Below are 22,988 nucleotides of genomic sequence, written 5' to 3' on the forward strand. Positions count from 1 at the left end.
CTTCAGATTTCTTTGTTATGTTTTAAGATGGCTTCGCCGAGCTACAGATGTTGAATGTCACGCATATTTGGATGTCATACATAAATCTATAAATTCTGTGACCGCTATGACGCCCACAGCTCTCAAAGGTCAGTCAGTAAACAACTATGTCGCATAATCTCCTTCCGCGAAATGTACTTTCTTTTCTATATTCAGCCCTCACGGCAAGCGAAACGCTAGCAAAGGTTAAGTTTAATGTCGCGCTGAAAAGTTAAACGAAGAACGTTCGCGCTACAAATGACTTTATGCGAACGTGAATTCAATTAAATATACGCAGAACAGTTGAGACCAAACGCAGAGACAATTTTTTAATATTTCCGTTCGCTTAAAGACACATACTTGCGGTTGCCGGTAGTAAGAGGCTCATACTTAAAACATAAATCCACAGAGCAGTTGGTAAAAATAATAGTTGGATGACTACGCGTGTAAGTATATGGAGCCCAGTTGAATAAGACACCAGAAATTGCCGTCTCAACTACAGAAATTTCTGTCGCGACTACAGAAATTCCTGTTGTACAAGAGAAGTTCCTGATGTTTCTGTAGTGGCGACAGACATTTCTTACGTTAGGAGAGAAATTATGACGTCGCAACAGAAACATAATGTTGCGAGGACCAATAGTGCGGAAGTCGCTACAGAAACTTTCTGTCGCAACAACAGAAGTTCTGAATTCTCAACAAACGCTTTCTACATTGGCAGCTATTCCGACGTCGCAAGAGGAACGAGACACTTTCCCTCGCAGCGTTAGAAATGTCGCTACAGAAGCGTATTCTGTTGTGACGCTTTAAGATTGTATGTCAGTTTCAGATCGCGGGTGTAAACAGTACTTTTCTCTTATGCTGTATTCAATGGTCCGTGCTTTCAATCTGGCAGTGCTGATAGCACCATCACCGGTATTAAAAGTCGATGAAAGCAATTGTAACTTTATTTCTGACGACGACGCATCCGCAATCCCCCAACTGGCTACCTCAATATCGGCCGCTGATAGAAATCATCGCATCTGCATCAACGGCTGCGTACCCATTTTGTTTTATTTTTTTAGGCGTGACACACAGGCTTGTGGACTTGCACGTACTCTTAAACTGATACATTAGTTAAATTCCCTGAATTATTATGTAAGCTTTTGCCAAGAGGAAAAGAAGTTTTGGGTTGGTCGACAATGCTGCGTGAAAATGTGTCTCGTTTGCGTACAGGAAAGGACACAGGCGTAGCACCTGTGTCTATTCTGGCACGAGCACTACCCAGAGAAACCGTTGCACTTTCTAAATGAACACTTATCCAATAATGATTCTCTTAACTATTTTGCTCTGAACACAAAAATATATATGCGTGCTCGAAATTGCAGAGAACGAAGGATAGCTGTCGGAATTCGCTGCAACTATTAACTACCGAGGACTGTCCCGCATTGCCATCCCAGGTTCGGGCTCTGATCATTGCATGGTAATCGCTAACATTAGTCAGAAATCTGTCACTAATTTCCGACGCCAGTGAGCACTCTGGTAGCTCAACTGGGAGCTTCTAAAAGACCAGGAAATTATTATTCGCGTGTGCAAGGCCCTAACAACTTTTTTTCTATTGACTTCCCGTTATTTACTGCTTGGGAACTCTTTAAGCAAGAGGTTCGAGCAAGATGATGACATGACAATGTCAGCCGGTAATGTGGCTAAAAGCATACCGTGGAAGAAAATTTGTTTGTGCATATTTGAGGTGTTTTTCTTGAACACGCTGCACCCTGGTACTCAATTTGCGAAGGAGCTCTTTAATGTCATCAAGATTGTGAAGGAGACCATTAACGTTCCAGTACACTATTTGAGCGCCCATCTTAGAAAAGAGTTTTCTGCCGTCTCTTTTAAAAAGAAATTTAGCGCATAGAGCCCTTTACGGGTCATGTGATGCGAGGCTTCTATTTTTTGACGCGGTCTAGAGATTATCGTCGTTCGTTAGGCGCTGGTTGGTTGCTGTGCCCATCGCCTCCTGTGAAGCGCTGGACACGCGCTCTTGCGAGCACTGTATTTGACGTGAAAAACTTGTCACGTTGGACGAGACCTTTAAGGCAACCAGCTCGGAGGTCGATGACCTTTTTACATAGGCTGCCTCGATTGTCCTGGGCAGCGCACTTGAACCAAAAGTGATAATAGGTTGGTTTGTCTGGATTACTTTCCCGTCGCGCCTCATCTTTATTCGTTTAACATTTATCAGATCTTGCACCGTGCGACACACGACTTCGGGGATCGCCAGAGCGACTCGAGTGACTCAACGACTCGAGCTACTCAGCGACTGGAGGAACGCCGTGCGCAAGTGAGTTAATGAGTGCGAACTTTATTTAGGTCCCGAGGAGAACGAATTAAATCAATCCGGCGAATCCAGCCAGGTCGCGGCCGGTAGACAGAGTCCTCCAGCGACGGCCCGGGCCCTCTGGACAGCCTTGAGCAGAGCGATGAGCTCTGTGCTTCTGAGCGCTGAGTCCCAGGAGGACTGGTCAGGAAAGTCCGGGCCCGCGTTGCGCACGGCGTGGCACAGCCATAGCATACAACTTCGAACACAGGCTCTGGCTGTGCCACGCCGGGCGCAACATTGCCAAGGGGCGAGTATGCGCGCCGGCGGCCTCCATCATCGGCAAGCTCCAGCTCCAAGACCGCGGCCGCACCATCCTTATCAAGAAGTGGGTCCCGGCGCACGCCAGCGAGACGGCCCATTCGGCGGCGCGAGCGCTTACCCTCCGCGCCCCCGAGAGTGACCGTTACGTGTGGTGGTTCGAAACCAAGGACCAAGCGACCAGTCACGGAGAAGTCACCAAGTGTTACCGCTTAGCTCGACATACAGTGCCGCCTCCCCACCCGACACTCAGTCGGGTGGAGGAAGTCATCCTAAGACAGATACAGACCAGGTCACTCCTCGCCCCGGCAGTGCTACATGTGCTTCACCCAGAACTGTATCCGAGTGGTGTGTGCGGTGTTTGTGCAGTCTGTCCGGCGGACCGATGGCACATCATGTGGGACTGTGCCAGGTTCCCGACCGAAGCTACCTTCAGGACATACCCGCTCGAACTTCAAAGTTCAATGCAGTCTACAGACAAGAACACTCAACTATGGGCCGTTCAGCAGGCCCGGGGTGCGCTCGAAAAGCACAAGCCTCATGACCCACCCCAAACGGGATAGTGCAGATTAGGGCATAACCCAGGGTCAACGCTTGGTAAACGTCACGTTACGTTAAACCGTCGGTTGCTGGCATTTTATTAAAGTTATTCTTATCATATCACATGTTGCCCTTTCCAGCCTTCCAAAAGCTCGGCCTCTAGCAGCTGCATCAGGTCGTCATCAGAAATAAAGCCGTGGATGGTATTCATAGTTCTGGATGGAGTCAAGGTAACTGGAATGTCTTCAAAAGAGACATGGTTCTGCACTATTCACACTGTTTTTTATCATGCTGTTCCAAAAACAGGTCACCACTAGCTAGCTTCGTAGCTTTCTAACCTGGGCCCATAACATCACTTAGGCATTTCGCGAGAAAGAAAGATGAGATTACTCTCACGCTCTTTCCTGGTTTTTCAGTGTGTACCACATGGTACTTGGGCAACATTTATGCGTGTTGATAAAAAAATAAAATGCATCTGTGCGCCCTCATTTGCGAGGGTGATAACGGAGTCTCGGAAAAGAATTATCTCTAAAGATTCTTCAGCGTTGGGTAGCAACGCCAGCCCCCCATCATAGAACTCAACAAGGACACGCCACAGAAAGTGTAGAACACGTCTTGCAAGTCCAAGCTGTACGTCACTATTATACCCAAACATGGTATACCCAAGTTGGCTACGCGCGGAAAGTTAACCTTTGCAGCCAAGAAAATTGTACTTAAAAGTAAGTGAGCCGAAGGCAGGAAAAATAGAAAGTGAGAGAAACATTAACAATTGCATCAGTCTTCTTTAATCCCGTGCTAGCACCGCAGATTGTGTTAAGGAATTCCCATCATGAATTAGTATGTGACAGGGAATATGCAAGTGCACTCCACCATGGCTTTTGTAATTGCTTCTCAAGTGTGTTACCGGCGCGTGTCCCTGAAATTTGTAGTCTTAGCTATTTGCATGTGTATTCCTGCTGATCAACTTAGATGGTGTTGCTAAGGGCATCGAGAACCTTAAGTCATATTCTACAGGTAGCGCTGATTGCATGAACTTGAAGTATCTTAAACATACCAAGATATATTCCGCTTTAATCTGAACTAAACCATTTCAACAAACGTTAGACGAGGATTAGTCGCCGAATTCTGGACTCTAGGGAAGGTCATTCCTATACATGGGTCTCATTATGGACACCCACCACTAAACTACCGACCCATATCTATGACCGACATCCAATGTACCATCATAGGGCACATACTCTTTTTTCATATCATGAATTAGCTCAAATCAAACTTCATTTTCATTCGTCAGAGCACTGTTTTAGGAAGTCGTATGCATTTGAAACGCCAACTGCTTTTGTTCACTCGCGAAGTGCCCCCATTCTTGATCGATGTTTTATAGCTGACTGAGTATTTTCATTATGTAGCGCCGAACGACTAGTCGCTCCAGACAACTTTCCTGAATTCGCGTGCTTCTTTCACGCTCAGAAAGGCGCTCTTATGTAGCACGTATTTAGCAACAGAAAGCTGTATCGGGAATCTTTCATGTTGCTCTACAATTTTCTCACTGACACATTTCGTTCTAATTTTAATATTGGAGGAGTTGATTAATTACTAAGACGTATTGTCTAATTAGGCGGGTATCTCCATGCAACGGCAAAGGAGATTACCTTGGTTCTGCCCAGCTACGTAGCATTCGCATGTTCTTTTTTTTTAAGTTTGGCTGAAGTTAAGCTATAGTGCCGCGCCTCACGGCTGTAGTCGTCGATGCGGTGATTGGTGCAATACCTGAATTACAAATCGCGAAATGAAAACAAGTATGAGCTGCACTCAAATTTCGCATTAGGGAGCATCGAAAATGTTGTCGAAATTTTTATTTGTGCTAGATTAGACTTAGAGGGAGACATTGCTTGCACAAGAAACGAAAATCAATATTTAGATGTTTATTAAAGTTGTGCTAAATTACTGTGAAACTGATTCTTGTACGCCATATATCGCAATTTACGAATGGCAACCGGTGACCTAATGTCATATCTACCGGGAACGAATTCTGAGGATGACACCAGTTTCGAGGTGTAGGTCCCCGAGATTTGCGACGAAATGCATTGGCATTTCATTAACCTTTGAGCTAAAATACATAAAAAGGCGTTTGTTAAAATCAAAGTAACACTACTGTGTATATTTCTACCGCGCTTGGGTGCTCTTATCTCAACACAGCGGCTAGGTTCATAACTCCTATGTGTACGGCCTTTGTAAAACCAGGCGTAAACGAGCGCTCAGGTAAGGAGTTGAAAAGTTAACTGTGACTTTTTGTTGATTAAGTAATTATGGGTATCGATATCTACTAGACGTAAATGATACTTTTAGTATTGGCGCCTAATAAGTAGGTTTCTGCAAAATGCCACGGGCAATTTTTAAATAAAGACCACTGTGTTGTCCACTGCTGAGCAACCAAAGCAGATTACGTAGTTTCAGGGAAGCGGAAGTTCGTGGGGCCTCTCGTAAAAGACTGCATCTGCGGTACCAAATGCAGAGGCAAGGACAAAACAAAACTGAATCTTCGAGCACGTGCCAAGCCGCACGTGGATTGTCACACGTCACAACGGTCGAAACAGACAACGCTCTCTCATGATTACATTCTGCAACTATCGCTATTCCGATAGGCACACGAGCATTAAAGGACGCGCGTGCGCATTGTCATGCCTCGACATACAACACTTGCTTCCGGAAAAGGCGCAATAATGCAACTTCGCAGGCACTCATACATGACATATGATATTATCCTTGACTACGTTTTGTGAGCTTGTAAACACAATGTTAAGCCGGTTGGTCGCAGCGTAAATACGCACTGTAATACATGCAATTTCGGTAGAGTTTGCGCTGATTTTGATTAACCCGCCATGAAAGGCAGCTTCATAGCAACTTTCTCAACTTCAAAGTCACTGAAATTTCGGCGGTTCGTTTGCCAGAGATAAATGGCACTGGTCGATCAATAGAAATATTTGTCACTAAACACACCCGAAAAATAGATAAGTCTAGCGACAAAAATTGATAAAATCGCGACACTAGTGCCAAACTAACACTGAGATGGAAGCAACGCAGTTGTGCATGGCTTTGCATGACAGTTCACAAACTGTATTTCTTTAACAAACTTAGACTCTTTAACCTATAAATATAAGTACATGAACATTTCGTGCATTCCGCCTCTACGCAAATGCAGTCGCCGCCATCGGTAAACGAACCCGCGACCTCGTGCGCAGTAGCGCAAAGGCATAACTATAGTGAGCCCCGCATCGGGTGTGAAGAACATCCCTTTGGCTTTCCAAAATATTTGTCCATTTGGTATCCCGTTCATTACATTCGCGATGAAGGTTAGCGTGCTGTTTTACTCGCCCAGCTCACCGAGCTACTTCAGTCAAGGCCATACATGGCACTATACCAGCGGGAACGTGGTGGCAGAACAATGCACGGACACAGTCCGGAGCTGCAGACAACCGCACCGTAAGCAGAACCCGGGAACCATGCGCGCGAATGGCAACATTGCATTAGAAGACACACACGAACAGATGGCAGGCACACGCGCAGGGACAAGCATGCCAATTAATTTGCGATGCCGCGATAGAGCGAGACAAATAGCAAAGCCGCGGCAAAGCTGCGTATGCAGCTCCATTCGGGGAGACAAAGAGAAACTTGCAGACCCCGTCAGCTTTCACCAAACGGGACGGTTAGGTAATATGGCGCCCAGAAATTCTGATTTCGTTCAGGAGCTTACCAAACGCGCTTATTCTCCGCTAAAAGGGTGTGGTTGTCCAAGTCTTTACCCAACAGGCTCGGCTGTAAGACAGTAAAAATAGTTCGGCGCGAGCTGAAAAGGAGCCTTATCAGAAGACTGGTGCGCGTCGCAGAAGCACGCAAGCTATTCGTGCTGCAAAGTGACAATTGGAAGCAGTAGCCCACCGTGGCTTCTACTGCCTCACGGCGGCCACCCCTCTGGGCGCGAAATAGACGTGCCCAAACGTGTCTAGGAATCGTAGTCCATCGTTGTCGGGTGCTGCAGCATCGCACTTCAAGGGAGCCGACAGCACTGTCTACGAACTTTTGTCGTCGTAGACACACGATACCGCAGTTTTAAGAGCACGGCATTCGCGAAAACTATTGTTGCTAGAAAGCGCACGCCGCAAGCTGACGATTGCGTCATAATACCACCTGCACCTTATCACCGAAGAATATGCGCATGTTAATATCACAGATTTTATGTAAAACTTTAATGGCTGGTACTCTTCGATTCACGCACATTGCGTGACTGCGCTCGTGCGCTATCGTATTGCAGCGCTCTCAACCGTGCTTCGAGCCTATCGCTTATCAGGGACGACGGTGCGTCCTTTCCGTGTGCCACCGTCAAAGATGCTGACGCACTGTGACGCTGATGCCTAGAGCCGCGGCCGCTCACTCCGCCACGGTCCGCGCGCACGGTTCATTCGCACGAAACGCGGTTGAGAGCGCCGCAATAAGGTAGAGCTTGAGCACTACTTTATTCGCGTGGTTTTGTTTCATATTTCGTGGGCTTTCTTTAAAGGCCGGAAATCGCAACGCAGCACGTACGTTGGCACAAAAAAATTGATCAGATATTTTCGAATGCTTCTATAACGCAATGCAACGCACTTGGCCCTAAAGTGAATATTTAATGGAATTGCATCATTGATCTTAGTTAATTAGCTAATTAAGCCCGATATAAAAATACCCTAAAGAGCACCGCATGACGGCAAACTATACGTCATTGGATTCATTCAGTAGCGGTTAACGATCTTTTTTAAATCCTTGATTCATGTTACGTGAAACACCCTGTATAAGCAAAAAAACTGATTTATACATCTAAGGACACAAAATGATGGAAGTCAGTTCGCTTAAGAATTGTCTTGCTGAAGGAAAGATGTGTCAATTGCGCAAAGGTTCTCCTTCTTGAGCGTATGCATGGGGTAGGTAGCTTCTGGTCACAATTATTTTCTGATACTAACAAGAGTAGAGCAAGTATAGGCAGCCGATGTACAATTTTCGATCGCTATAATATTCACCAGAGAGCACCGACTTCAAAGCCTCCGCATCTCTGTGGATACGCCAGACAAATATGAAGTAAAACTCCGAGATCATCGTTGAGTAACTCTGTGGGTCTGGTGCAGGACAAAGCCATGCCGAATGAATTTTGGATGCCGTAGTTTCCTTTTACGGATTTATTCAAATGGCTGCTAATATAGGTAAGATAAGCATCTATGACTGTTATCGCGTTTACCTTCATTTGGCGCACATTGCTTTCCTCTCACAAAGTACCGACGATCTGTAAAAATGCAGATTTACCATTAAGGGCACATGGCAAATTATGGGGGCACCTGAGAAATTCGGACGATGTGCAAATGTGAGAGCACCGTTTAGCGTTTGTCAGCGTTTGTCAGCGCGGAATGAAAGCATAATATTTGTTTAGCCTGAGGTTTATTGTAGGTTCCACTGAGTTTACATACAGTGTTTACATGCAGTCGATAACCAGGAACTCTACTGGTCGTGCGTACGTATAATATTCATGCGAAAAGTGAAACACGGAATGTGTCCCTGGCTACGTTTCCAAATAGACTGAAATGGCACGATGATAACACTCCATATAATTAGGTATGAATCAGATAGAAATTTATGAAATGCACCCTTTCACCATAGCACAAAAACATGTTGAATCGCAAATGCTATTATATGCGCACACTATAGACATGATACTTTTCTTATATTCCATATGGCATTACACCAGACGGCGCATACAAATACGTAGCGTCTGGCTCCTGGATAATCATGTCAAGTGTTCATTTTAGTTTGCACATACAAACTAACTGGGAATCGTGAGAAAAAACAGCGAAATTATGCACCGCTTGACGGTCCTCACCACACTAACAAATGAGCAGTAGGCACAAGGCGAAAAAAACATGAGAAGTTTAATGCAATTACAAAGAGCACGATTGACAGAGAAGACATAAGTCTCGTATTCGGCAACAATAGGCAGTGCAAGTAATTGTAAAGCTATAACACAAAGTGGTACAATGTAAGTTACCCTGCACACGCTTGACATCATGGTAGCCTAGTATGCTGAATAATGGGCTTCGGCATGACAGACAAAGACAAAGTATTTAGTCGGTCATGGAATGAGGCATTCAGGCAATTAGGTACAATGTAATATAACATAGAAAACCCGTAGTTTGTTGTAAACGTTGGTAATACAAATGCACTCTGTACTCTGATGCCATACAATTTGTGGTGAAATGTAAGTGTAATGTCAGAAATAAATTATTCATTTTTTTTCGGATTATTGTTTCATAAATGCATGCAAATCGGTAGTCAAACCATTTCTTGACTGGTACAATAATATAACATAGAAAAAACATGTCTATTGGGCGAATTTTATGACCAGTTATCAATCGCGCGGAGCATCTTCTTTTGCAAGGTTTGCAGTTTTAAATCATTAGACATTCTAGGGTTGCCGCAGACAAAAAGATAATAGCTTATGTGGGAATGCAAAAAATGCTTAATAAAAAGTGTTCTTAGTTTTGGTAGGTAAAATATGTTTGTTAAGCATAGTTATTCTGATGATTCTTGAAAGTGGTGAAGAAATGTTATTAACATGGGCATCCCATGTCATCCCACTGCTGAGCGTTATCCCCAATGATTTGAAGGTGTCCGCGTACTCGATCATGGTGCTACTGAGGTATAAAGAGAGGCGGTATGGTATCATATGGTATGGTATGGTATGGATGGTATGGAAAACGTTATTCAGTTCCCTCAGGTCGCGCGAAATTCCTAGCCCGAAGCGCGCCGCGTAAAATATTTGATTTTTTGGGGGGGAAAAACAGTACAACTTTAATTTCTTTATTTGTTTGCTGCTGGGGAACTAACTGATGACCACGTGGCAAGTGATGAGAGCGCGCGATTTGCGGAATCTGCTAAGCGTTGTGTATCATTGAAACAGAAGAATAGGCTGCTGTCGTCTGCATGCATAATGTATCTATCATGGGAACCTGCCGCGGTTGCTCAGTGGCTATGGTGTTAGGCTGCTGAGCACAAGGTCGCGGGATCGAATCCCGGCCACGGCGGCCGCATTTCGATGGGGGCGAAATGCGAAAACACCCGTGTACTTAGATTTAGGTGCACGTTAAAGACCCCCGGGTGGTCGAAATTTCCGGAGTCCTCCACTACGGCGTGCCTCATAATCAGAGAGTGGTTTTGGCACGTAAAACCCCATAATTCAATTTTTTATCATGGGAATTGACGTAGATGATATAATTTATACATACATTGAACTGGAGCAGAGGCAAAATGCTACCCTGAGGGACGCCGTTTGGAATTCTCAGAATCTGTGAAGAGTAATGATTTATGACCCAGTATCGACAGCGCGAAACCAGATATGATTTGATTAGATTGATGGCGACCCTACGAATGCCACAGTGCTCTAATTTTGCAACAATAATATTGTGATTTAAGCAGTCGAAGGCGTTGCTTAAATCACCTAAAATACAAAGAGTCAGAAGCTGTGTCTCGAAATTCATTCATTTGTATTCTTTTTGAATAAGTTGTGCACAAGTAGGGCACCCCCTTCAAAAATAGTTTCTTTATGCTTTGACCACTATTCAAAGACTCACTAAGCAAAGTCAAACATAGATGAGGACGTTACACATCTTCAATTTGCGCAAATGCTTTTATCCAAATTACCATTTCGTGTTAGAAATGACAAAGCTTTACAGGATAGTGAAAAGTTCCAAGTAGTTGTTGGGACCTTCGCCAATCGCCAACTGTTTAAAAATGTGCATTTCTATCTCCTAAAATGTATACAATTTCGAGACCAGGGGTAAAATTTCATCTAAGATGTTGTCCGCTGAAATTACATGGTAAGTATACAATGTACGTGTTTGTAAGACAATATATGCATTCTAGTACAGTACCAAATAGAGGTCAATTTTCCGCTTGTGCGTTATATTGTTTCATAACTGTCTATGACCATTGTAGTATTCCGATTTGAGCACTATATATTTTGTTTTTCTTGTGAAGTTTGGAACTTCTTATACCTTTTGTTGCTGTGGTTTTATTTTATGGAAGTGTACAAATAATAATATCAAAAAATGAAAGTTCGAGAAATATGAACATGCCGCAATGGGAGCCGATGCCAAACCCTCCATATTACGCGTGCGTTGTCACCTCATTCAACCGCGTTCGCTATACTCATGTTCTCTTTCAAGGGTACTTATGTACGTATGACAGGTATGTAGGCGATACACAGTTTACAGTTTACATACACAGGACAATTATGAGCTTAAATTTTTTAGCAGCTGTGGTATATCTGTGAGCAGTTTTCTCGAGATTCTCTCTTTTTATTTAGCTTCAACTGTTGTGGAATGGAAAGGAAATTTATACCGACAAAAATCTGTCATTTGCATTGGGTCCAAGGTTGCACCGGTACTAACTAACATTTTCCTAGGTAGCGTAGAGAGAAATACAGAAGGTAACCTAGATGACCGAACATTGAAAGTGCTAAGATATGTTGATGATTTTCTGATCTTTGTGAAGAGTACTAATTTCCAACAAATGGTTCATAATGTACTTCAAGTATTCCACAAATGTGGCTCAGGGTTAGTTTTCACACATGAAGTGCCAGATAAGAACGAACTACAATTTTTAGATACGAGGCTCAAACTAAATGATACGCATGTGTGCTGGATGTATTGCCCAAGGTCAGAAAAACCAATTTTAAATTTTCACTCCGCACATTCCAAGGTGGTAAAAAACGGCATTGCGTTTTCGGTTCTATTTTCCGCACTTTCGAAATCGTGTTTTCACAAGACGTCTGAGAGTTTCTTAAGACGACTGGAGCGTTTCAGAGCGGCAGGTTTTCAAGAGGATGCTATCCGCATGACATACAGAAGCTTGTTAAGCGTGTGAAATTAGGAGCGCCCACAAGAATGAACAATCCAGAGCCTGCCGACAAGAAGAAAAAACTGGTTGTAATTCCATATGTGCATAAACTATCACACAATCTCAGGAATGTAGCAGGCAGATTTGATATAAAGGTTGTTTTTTCTGCCCCTAACAAGTTGATCAAAATTTGTGGTAAGATCGATAGGAAATTGGCCCAGGCTGCCTCCACTCATGCTGAGAAAGGCTGTACTGATAAGCATACTTCCCCGTTTGTGCAGTGTAGAATGGGAGTTGTTTACGAGCTTCCATTTTCCTGCGGTCACGTATACATCGGTCAAACAGGTCGTTGCCTCAATATTAGATTGTCTGAACATAGGCGCTCACTAACGGGTAACGCCTACTCGCATGTTGCGCGGCATTGCTCTGAGCATGGGTGCACTCCAATATATAAAAACACCACAATACTTTCCGCGCATCAAAATCAGACTACGAGGGAGACTATTGAGGCCTTCTATATAAAAAAAGGGGTCACGTTGTGTAAGCATGCCATCGTTAAATTTGCATGATACTGAATTTGAATTTTTAAGCCGCCTCATAGCATAGCATTAGATTAAATGGTTTTGCGTGTTTTTTGCCTGCGCACTGGTAATGACGCCATAGATGGGAGAGCACGTGGCTATGGGTTGTGTACATAAGTGTGTGTATGCCTTCAAATAAAGTTAGTTGTGAGTTCAGCGCTGTCCTGTGTGTTCTTGCCTTCTGTCATCGTCTTATTGCGCTGCCCCTTCAAGATGTTCAACCAGAACCAACTCGCCTAAATGTCGATCCTTCTACAGCTATCATTACACATGTTTACCAGAGTATTTAGCAAAATAGAAACTATATATATCTCTGCGCTCTTCCAACAAATAGTTCGTCCTGCAAAGCTAAGGTTGATATACGGCAGCAAGGGCAAGCCGAGTACTGAACCTTCATCGGCGTAACTTCAGATGAGCACCTTTAAAATTACCAGAAAATCTGCATATGAGAAATGTGCGTCCCATCTTGGAGTTCAGCTGCCACCAGTGCGATCCTTCTGCAATCAAGTATTTTGATATGTTGGAGCAGGTTCAGAATCGCGTAGCTCGGTTTGTGACGTGCGCCTATTATTTCCGAAGTTATTCAGATGTAGTCAAATCGCTTGGCTGGCCCTTGTTTTCTGAAAGAGGTCAATTCCTAAAGCTCTTATAGTTTTAGTATGCACTAAACAACAAAACTGGTGTTGATAAGCGCAAGTTTTTGAAATAGCTCACCTACTCGTCCTCACGCGTGTTCCATTCTCTAAAGATGCGTGAGAGTAACTACCACATTAATCCAGTATGCACTTTTTTCACGCACTGCGCATGACTGGAATTCTAGCGAATTGGTGCCAATGTGCCAAGAAGACGCAAAACTCATTAAGCCATAAGCTTTGCACATCGATAGTGTTTATTTATTCAACTTTTCAAAACAGTTGTTTACATGCTGTAGTCGTCTGGTTCTTCACCATAAAGAGCAGGTTTCATTTCTGGGCGGATACAAAAGGGAGCCACGTGAACAGTTGAAGGCCCTAGCAAACTCTTCAAAATTTTTCATGGCCACGTTGACCCTAAAAAATAAATAACAGAGACATGTTATGATTTTGCAAGACAAGGAATGGGTATTTTTACACACGATATTACTGCATCTACAAAACAACTTAATGAAACGGTAATTACACTGCAGTACATGTAATTTGTACCGTTTCCAATTTCTCAGAATAGAGCTTTGTTCATATAATAATGTGGAACTGTAACTTTAAGTTCACTTGTACGTCACTTAAGTGATAACGCCAGGAGAGACTAGCTCTGTTGCAACTTTACTTTAGTTTGCTCACGGAGTAATAGTAACTCGAATCAGCACATTTATACCAGATAAATCGTACCTGTTCAGTCTACGTTTTAAAACAATATCGCTGTACTAAAAACGAAAGAAATTACAACTTTTTTCGATGCCAGGGTAAGCGTTTCTTCGTTTGTACGTCACTTGGAAGGTTTCATGAACAGCCAAAGCAGCCTCTGAAACCAGTCTAATTTAGTTATTTTTACGTTGCCAGCCCACGCAGGCTATGAAGAAGCATTTTATTCATTTTCGACTCACTACTGAACAATATTAGGTTTCCTTGTAGCGAAATGAAGACCAATTACTCAGACTAGCCTGTCAACACACATTTTGTTCTGAGAATGATTGTTCGCATTACCCTAGCATATATCTACCAATTTTGTTGATTTGACAACATAGCCACACTGGGCATGTTTTAAATTGTTGATGTCACTTGGTCTCTAATTAGAATTAGAATAGAATTTATTCATAGGAAAGACAGAGAGGTAGACCGGAGCTAGTGCGCTCTAGTCTGCTACTTGGTCTCTAAAGCTATCATAAAGTTTACGGGACAACTGGGAAGTAATCATTGTGTCTTCTGCACCAATCTGCTCCGAGACGTTCTGCCTATTAAATCGCAGTACATTTTGGTAGAACTCAAACATTTTGCACCTATAGCATGAGCCAGAAATTCGCTTTTCCAATATGCCAAAAGTATGATGGCAGTTGCACTAATGCAGCTATGCAGAACGCAAAAATCACATCCGCGTGTTTTTTTTTAATTAATGAGCGGAGGTGCTCCAATACTCTTGACGTCAAAAATTAACAGTAATACGTCAGTGTAGACGCCAAATAAGTAACATCTGGGTGTTTTGGGTAGCGGCTCAACAACTATGACGTCCTTTATTTATTTTTTATTTGAATACACTGCAGGCCCTTCACGGCCCATGCAGGAGTGTTACAGAGATGCCGAAATTGTCACTTACTGCCAACTAAACGGAAGATACTTTTGAGAAATGGTTATTAAGATTATCAATGTACCGCATAATTTTAGGCGGATAGCTGCAGGTGAAGCAATCTTCCATTTCAAGGGCACAGCGAGCCACTGTCGTGAGTCTTGTTATATTTCGTGTAAATATTTACAGGGTTTACCATTTCTTCACAAAGAAACTACACAGCTTAAGCAGCACCGATATCCTCGCTACGACCTGCTGTGCTTCAACGACACGCCTCGCGAAGAGCGGTGGCGACTTCCGGGTAAGTGAAAATAACTGCAGGAAAAACGAAGACTTCGGTCGAAAATTCCCTTCAACAGACTGACCAATATATGCAATCAGAATACTCAAACGCGCAGCAAAACCTACCTACTTGCAAGTTCTGTGATTGCTACGAAGTGGCAGGTCTTTTTAGTTGATAGCTAAGTTATGCCCTGAACTCAAACTGTGTTCACAGCACGGAGATAATCGTCGACGCCACTGTCAGCGAGCACGTGACACACATCTAACCACTAGCCTAGCCAACATTCACGCGACAGCGAAGAAAAACAGAGGACAAAGAAGGCTCTGCTCGCTCTATCTGAAGTGCGTGGTTGACGGCTCAAACAGACTGCAAGACAGAGAGCGTTCACTCGCCGCCACTGACGCAACAATTTAAAGTACATGCGTGCTGCGAATCTTTTTATTTGAACGAACGAAATGAACTCTATTTAATGTTGCGACTTACAGAATAAAGCGCTTCGTAACCGTTATTTCTATCCAACAAGAGCAGGGGTTATCTCACTTTCGGCCGTGTTGTAAACTGTTTCGTCGTTACACAGTGAACTCGGCAACAACGGGATACATATGATATTGCTCTACGCATTTTGTAAGGTCAAACTGCAATTTGCTCGATTTTGCGAATGAAGCTTACAGATATGAAGATTTAGATCTGGGCCAACTTGGACATTCGCTTTGAATTGCACGGGAGATGCATACATGCTTTCGATAAACAATCTCCCAACTGGTTCTAACGAAGCGCGTTGCATATAATGGTGAAACCTGAAACGTATTGCATGCAAAAAACAAGACTTTGATTTTAGACATAATACGGTTTTCCATAGAACGAGAAAGTATGGTAAGATTGAAAAGCAGTAAAGAACAACGGTTAAAAACCTATAACTCGGCATCAGAAAGGATATCGTAGTTCTTTGAACATATGTTAGCACATTCCGTGCGGAAATTTTTGATTTGATAGCTTGCGTCAAATAGTTACATGGTTAAAAGGAGTGGTTTGCTAAACCTACGGGCATATTTCATTGTGGTGTATAATATATCAGTGTTGTCCGCCAGAACTGTCTTAATAGATGCCGTTTCAAAACATTGATATCTTTTTTTAATTGCTGAGCTGGACAGTTGTAAGCTTGATGTTTTATTAGCGTTACTTTTTCGCAATAATCAATCTTTCTTGATAAGCAGGATGAACAAAAGAACAAATTTGTTCCTAAAGCTGGTACAAATATGTCCTTCATTGTAGATAAACCAACGTGATCGTATTCGATACAGTTACTTCCTCGCCGAACAAACCGATTTCATCGTAGACGTGCATTACGTACGAGCCCTCGAGATATTGGTTCCTCTTAAGCAGGCTTCTTTTACAGGTGATGGGCACCTCTAAAGCCAGTAACTGTAGCGCCGCTTGTTGTGATGGAAATCTTCATTTTTATTTAATAAAAGGGTCATATTCACTATTATTAAGCAAAAAAAAAATATAGTGATCCTGGGCATTCACATTAAATATGTAAATTATTTAACGAAAACCGTGTTTGCGAATTTGCTTTATAGCCTATAGAAAAGTGTTATTTGGTAATTATTTATAATATAGCATATGATTTAGTTTGTCTGAAGCATTTCTGGAGCAATAGTTTGTGAGGAACCGAGATTTTTTGCCGCGAATAAGGTGTCAGAGAAGCGAGACGAGAACAATGTTCTCAATAGTTTCACATGGAAAGAAATTTCCTTTATATGAAATGCAGCATTTTTAAGTTCTTTTAATCAATTTTTCATCTATATTACGCTAACTTCCGTCTAATGTATTCTCGAAGAGGTTATAGCTGATAAGCATTATTGTACATGAAACACAAGAGTGAGAAACAGGACAAAGCAGGCAGACCTGTTTTCAAAAGCTAAGAGTTTTTGTTCGTACGAGAATAACAACAACAAAAATAACAGTTTGATTCCTTGTACACTGCCATATGTTTTACGCAGCGCACACTACCCCTACCAAAATTAACCCTCAATTTGTTTCTTATCTCCAACAGAGTAAGAATTAGGAGAGGCTCTATTATTTACCGTTTTTGTATAAATATAATAAAATGATTTCGCGGAAAGCTTTCTTCAGATACTAAATATGAAACGAATGTATAGCGAGATTAGCGTACAGAAGGTCAGAGTTTATTGCGCGTTTTAAGCTACGGTCGAATCTCAATGGGAAAATGAATCCGAAATAATCCCTCTGAACAAAGAATATGACGTGTGATGCACGAGAATACTTGCATACATAGCGATTGTCTTTAACAAAAACGAAAATATTCTATATGTTATCTGAATATCTTGCAAAGTTGTATTTTAGTCGCTTCAGCCGGTACAACAAAACAGTTGGACAAATCAATGGCGTGTGGATGAAATGATGATTCTGTGCGGTCACACGTTACACACTTTTGCTTCTATATGGATTCGTTCTGGCTTTCTGTGTTTAGAACGGGATATATGTAACTTTTACGGTGATTAGGCCTACGTTTACCCAAATTTATTACTTTTACTTTATTTGTTGCCAAATATAATCGTTTTAAAAATACTGTTTAGGACTGAATTCCTCTTCATATATGTTTTGTCGTCTGCTTCTAACCAAATCTTCGTGGAGCGTTAAAGCTAATAGACGGAAAGAAAAACTTATACATCCCCGGCAAGACCGATGATGTGAACACGCAAAACATCCTATTTCCTCAGCCCTCATTTTAGGCATGAGAGCTTAGAAAGAGCCACGTGTACCCAGTTCCACGCATCGACGGTGTAATGTATTTTGCGCGGCGACAGGGACTTCTCTTCCCTCAACCGCTGTTCTGGAATTTGGCTGACGAAAAGAAGCTAGGAAAACAGCATTCATTACGGCGGATGCCTCTAGAAACTTAACGTTAGCTCTGAAATTCAACTTCCAATTTCGCAAGCATGACGGACTCTGCTCTCCGAGGTCTTAATTGATTCATGTGATTGTGCTATCTTTATGATGTCCATGTTTTTTCGCCCGGCCTCGAAAGCCATCTCTATTGAAATATCTCTGTTTTTCCCGTTTTTCGAGAAGCGGGCCTGCAGCTGAGCAATACTGAATATCGTTTCGGGCACCGCCACATCAAAGGGAGTAGCCACCCCGTCGACGCTGCCCGAATACAGCTTAATTGATACAAAGTCCACGCTGTCAAATTATTCCCGCTTAAAAATTAAATTGTGGGGTTTTACGTGCCAAAACTACTTTCTGATTATGAAGCATGCCGTAGTGGAGGACTGCGGAAATTTCGACCACCTTGGGTTCTGGAACGTGCACCTAAATCTAAGTACACGGGAGTTTTCGCATTTCACCCCCATCGAAATGCGGCCGCCGTTGCCAGGATTCGATCACGCGACCTCGTACTCAGCAGCCCAACACCATAGCTACTGTGCAATGACGATGGGTTAATTCCTGCTCCCCCGTTCTTAAAACATTGTTCGAACCTTCTTTGAAGTCTTGCCTATTTTGGCACTCCATTAAGAACTTCGCGGACATCACGTGGCCTCTTGCCGATTTTACCAAGAAGAAAGTTGCTGTTCATGTAGACCGGGAAAAGCCGCAGCTATTTACCTCCTTCTAGCAAGGCTCATGAGCCGAGATATTTTTATTGATTTGGACTCTGTTGCCGACACCGAAGTTTGCAAAGATGCGAATGGCCGCGGCATCGGTGTTATTCTTGCCCAACAGCAGCCCGGTATCATCTGTGCTATTACTTACTCTAACCAGCTCTTCTTCGCATCAGAGTGAAATTTTCTACAGCGGAGAGTGAATACCATGCTCCCACTTTAGCCGCCGTGAAATTTAGCCGCCACACTTCTCCGTCGTTAGAGACCATGATATTTCTGCTGGCCGTCCTCACTGAAAGACCTCGCTGGACGACTCGGACGCAGGGTGCTGGGATAAGAGTATAGTTATTTTCTGTGCCATACAAATAAAGGAGATTACACATGGACGCCGTCTGCCTGTAACGTCATACGACTTCCCCGCCTGATCGCACCGACGACGACACCGATGCCCGCGCGCTGTCCATACGCAATTTCTCGATGTCGCCATTCAGCAGATCCCTCCCTAAGGTTTATCATCGACCGTCTCACCGCTCAACACTTGCATCCTACACCTCGTCTTTTCGTTTTAAAAGACGATTTGCTGTTCGGGTGCAACTTGCAACCCGACGGCGCCTACCCTCTTGTCGGCGTTCACGGACACCTACGCATTGGCTGCGCCATGTTCGCGCAGCCTCATGACGCCTCCTCTGCTCTCCCCGTTGCCCACTTGGGCGTCACGCGCACTTGAGACAACGCCCGGTACGCTTTTTTCTGGCCTGGCCTTCACTATCTTTTTCGACGATACATTCGTTGGCACGAGCAACGTCACAAGAAACGTTCCTCGCTTCCAGTCGGCGTACTCAAGCCCACCGACATTTGCGCTGAGCCATCTGTCGCGTGGTGCTGGACCTCCCTACACTTTTCTCAATGTCACACTTAGGCAACCGATGTATTGCTGTCGCCATTGATGATATGACTCAATTCCTTATCACGTGGTTGCTCCTTTACAGTTCATCCACCGACATCACCGACATCATGAAATTGCTCTTCACCACGGTTCTTCCGGTCTGCTCCTGACGTATCGCTGCCTCAGTTTTCTCGCCCAAGATGTTGCTGATCTTTACCACTCATGCACCACTCATCATCAATTCACGAAGGCTTATCGCCCGCAAAGAAACGAACTCACCGAGTGCCTCGACCGCATGCGTACGAACATGCTCGCAATGTACATCAAGGAAGAGCACCGTTACTCGGACCCTGCATTGCCCTTTGTTAGGCTGTCGGCACGGCCCTGCGGGCTATTCACCCTTGCATCTCAGGTATTTCCCCTACGCGCTTCTCCATTTCGACTCTGCTTACCCTCTACCTGGTCCTACTCTCATGACATCACTGCCCGTGCCGAAACTGCACGCAGCATCGGCCGTGGACCTCCATAGATGTCTGATCCTCCTCCGGGCACCACTTTCTACGCGCGGGCCGAATGATTGACCTGACCTACAAGATTTATGAAGAGGTGGACCTAACTGTGTCTACGGTCTTTTTACTGAACTTGTACACCTCTCCAGGCTCAAGCGATATTACTCGGGCTCACACACTGTGCATTGAGCTGTGAGAAATTCCGGAACTTTACGGAGAAATGCATTGGCGTTCCCTTTACTTTTGCGCTTCATTGCGCATTCCGCAGTCTTCTAACTTGTTTGGGGTTGTGCGCACCATATTCCCGGCATGTAGTTTTGAAGAATTCTAGTTGTTTTCTTTATTCAAGCTTTAGGGCCGCATTCACTGTAAGATTAAAACGCCCATTTTGCTCAAAAACTGTCACTGTTTGATATTTGGTTACAACTGATAGCTGCGAATACAATTATATTATATTTGCTACTTTGATTGATAATTCATTTCCTTTCTTTCTAGAATTATGGCTGGTTTATGTACTCACTGCATCTCTTTTATTTATTTTTGAGTTCTGCACTTTTGCAATACCTCCGCAGTAGGTGACTGCTATGAATTTAAAACAAGTTCAAGTGCTTGAGCAGCTGCTTAAATACCTTTAATACAGAACCGTTCCCAGACCCTGGCATACTTTGAATCTGATGATGGTAAAGTAAAACTGCACAGCCACTGAAAATGCGCCAAAAAACGTTCTCGACAGCAAGTCATCTTGGAGACCTAGGTCGATTATGTTCCTTGCTGCAATGCTTCTTTATATGTAATGGTGAAAGAAAGCTATTTGCAATTAGCTTAGAATAAATGGAATTATTGTTGAACGCTTCTTTATTCAGTGTGTCCCTCCGTGGCGCCCTAAGTGTTCTCGAATTACCTGTGGCACTTTGCTGATTCTTCCTGACATAGTACCCTCACGAAAGGGAATGGTGAAAATATTAGGTAGTGTACGCCAGAATAATTTCAACGGATGAGTTACTGCTGCTATATACTTGCACAATACAAAAACATATGGAGAAACGATATGATAGTGATCTCATTTTCATTTGACCACAAATTCTGTGAAAAAGAAGAAAAAAATACGGAAATAATACAATGAAACCAGGCATGCACACTTCCTGAACCTATATTTTTTCCTTACCTGTTAGGCGCCGCGCTGTATTTTGGCTTTCTCATCTCTTTGATGAGCGTAGCTTTATCTGCTATTCTGCATTGAGTCTGTATAAATAACGCAAAAGCATTAGTAGGCATCTTAAAAGTAATCAGAAATTTTCGCTCATATAGAATATTATTGTTTATCCAAATGCAGACAACTTACCCTAGCAGTCGAAATGAAGAACAGCTGCAATCCGGTAACGTTCTCTAGGCCACTTAGACGAGTGTCTATCCCTTGACATTCTTCTTTAAGTACTTGGTCATATGCCTGTAAATAAAAGTGAGGACGGTATAATTAGGCCGTTCACCAAAATCGTGCCCTTTAAGTTCACCTCGAAGTACTTCAGTCTTAGTATGCTTCAAGTTTACTTAATTTTAGGCAGCTTAATCATTCAACCATCTTTAACTTGCGTGGTAGCCGGCGGCAAAGAAAATAGCAGGAAGGCTGTGAGGATGAACTTAAAAGTATTGTCGAAATGCATGGCCATTTCCATAGTTCATTTGTCCCTATTAAGTGTTACCTTACGTGTACAGACGTGCTCACTTAGGTGTTTCCCAGCTTTGTTTTCTCTTGCTTCTACTCTTTTACAAAGTCTACCATATTGATCTTTGGAAAGAAGATTTCAAGGCGAGCCGAATGGGGATAGAAAGCTTGCTGTTGATTAACGCCAGCACTTCAAAAATAGATGCCATGAACTTTTACATGGTTTTTGTCAGCTTGTTTTTTTTTTCGTATACGAAATCAAGAAGTACCGAGTAAAGAATACGGCAACTGCGCGCATAACCGCAATTGAGATATAATGAGGAGTTCGGTTTACACATAATTACGTAGGTGTTGTTATCTCCCACACTCGCAGCCACGTGTTCTTTCTTTTTTCTTTTTGCTAATAACCCATTTGGGTATCGGCTTGTAGATTGTGAGCTGCAATTTTTCAATATATACATATGAATTTTCATCTCGGTGCATCCAAAATATGTCGCATTTCCATATCCTCAAAGTGAGAGTGCACGCGCATTCTTATTTTGAGTCTGTGAGCCTCTCACCATGAAATGCACAAGGTGCATGACTTTCCTTACTTAGCGGTTAAAAAGCGCAACGTATAGCTTATGCGCAATATGGCTGTGTAATAATAATTTTACCTAGTAAAGAACCGACGCTCCAACGAACAATGGTTTCAATGTGGGCCTGTCCATGTGCTCATGGTGCCCCGTACGTGACCTTAATCTAGAACCAAGCGCGACATAAGGAAGCACAGTTATCTTTTTTTCATTCCTTGCACAATGTGAACCGAATTACTGTCAGTAAGGCACCGTACTGTCAGAAATTACAAGACATGCAGCCTAAGCGTTCTAGAGCAATTTTGAAGGGTTAATAAATTAAGCAGCTCTATGCTCATGAAGTGAAATGCTCAACTTCATTTATTTGCGATATCAAATTTATGGACACTCCAGGCGCATTTTTGCCGTCGCCGTCGGCGTTTCCGTGATTTCCCGTAGAAAATTCAAAGCCAATAACACCGTCGCTGCGCGACGTATGCTGTATGTGCGAGAGAAAAAACACGAGGGAAGCCGACGATCGC

At 43.2% G+C, this 22,988-nt stretch overlaps 1 long non-coding RNA gene across 1 annotated transcript in view; it reads right to left on the reverse strand.

Annotated features, from left to right (window-relative positions):
• Nucleotides 1–21,577: 21,577 nt before the first annotated feature.
• Nucleotides 21,578–22,988, reverse strand: part of LOC140214390 (uncharacterized) — a 147,643-nt gene continuing 146,232 nt past the window's right edge. The window contains exon 3 of the long non-coding RNA XR_011891336.1: nt 21,578–21,676. This is a non-coding gene — a long non-coding RNA (uncharacterized lncRNA). The remainder of the gene's footprint in view (nt 21,677–22,988) is intronic.

Source organism: Dermacentor andersoni, unplaced genomic scaffold, assembly GCF_023375885.2.
Source record: "Dermacentor andersoni unplaced genomic scaffold, qqDerAnde1_hic_scaffold ctg00000041.1, whole genome shotgun sequence".
Lineage (NCBI taxonomy): Eukaryota > Metazoa > Arthropoda > Arachnida > Ixodida > Ixodidae > Dermacentor > Dermacentor andersoni.